General features: G+C 44.7%; 1 non-coding gene across 1 annotated transcript; it reads left to right on the forward strand.

Moving 5' to 3' along the window:
• The first annotated feature begins 282 nt into the window (after positions 1-282).
• Positions 283-355, forward strand: TRNAC-GCA (transfer RNA cysteine (anticodon GCA)). The gene has a single exon. It is a non-coding gene; the product is annotated as a tRNA-Cys (tRNA).
• Positions 356-651: the final 296 nt, after the last annotated feature.

Below are 651 nucleotides of genomic sequence, written 5' to 3' on the forward strand. Positions count from 1 at the left end.
ACCGAAAGGAATTTACAGATGGGAAAATTTATCTGCATTATTTAAAGACAAAGAAACTGAGGCCTAGACAGGAAAGGGGCCAGATGCCACAGGCCACAGAGCTAGTAAGGAAGTTCAGGGATTGGAATACAGATTTCCAGAGCCTGGCCTCACTGTGTGTCTCACCACGTTAAATCCTCATACTTGATTCTTAAAGAAACATGGATCTACAAAACTGGAGACCCATGTGAAAAAGCACATGAAAAGATATGCAACATCACTAATTATTAGAGAACTGCGACTTCCCTGGTGGCTCAGGTGGTAAAAGCGTCTGCCTGCAGTGCAGGAGACCCGGGTTCGATCCCTGGGTTGGGAAGATCCCCTGGAAAAGGAAATGGCAACCCACTCCAGTATTCTTGCCTGGAAAATTCCATGGACAGAGGAGCCTGGTAGGCTACAGTCCATGGGGTCGTAAAGAGCTGGACATGGCTGAGCGACTTCACTTCACTTTGCAAATCATAACTACGATGAGGTATCACCTTACACTAGTCAGAATGGCCATCATCAAAAAGTCTACAAACGATAAATGCTGGAGAGGATGTGGAGAAAAGGGAACTCTCCTACACTCTTGGTGACTTACAGTGTTGAAAAAAAAAACCCAATAATTTAGAA

This window comes from Ovis canadensis, chromosome 15 (genome assembly GCF_042477335.2).
Source record: "Ovis canadensis isolate MfBH-ARS-UI-01 breed Bighorn chromosome 15, ARS-UI_OviCan_v2, whole genome shotgun sequence".
In the NCBI taxonomy this organism is placed as follows: Eukaryota; Metazoa; Chordata; class Mammalia; order Artiodactyla; family Bovidae; genus Ovis; species Ovis canadensis.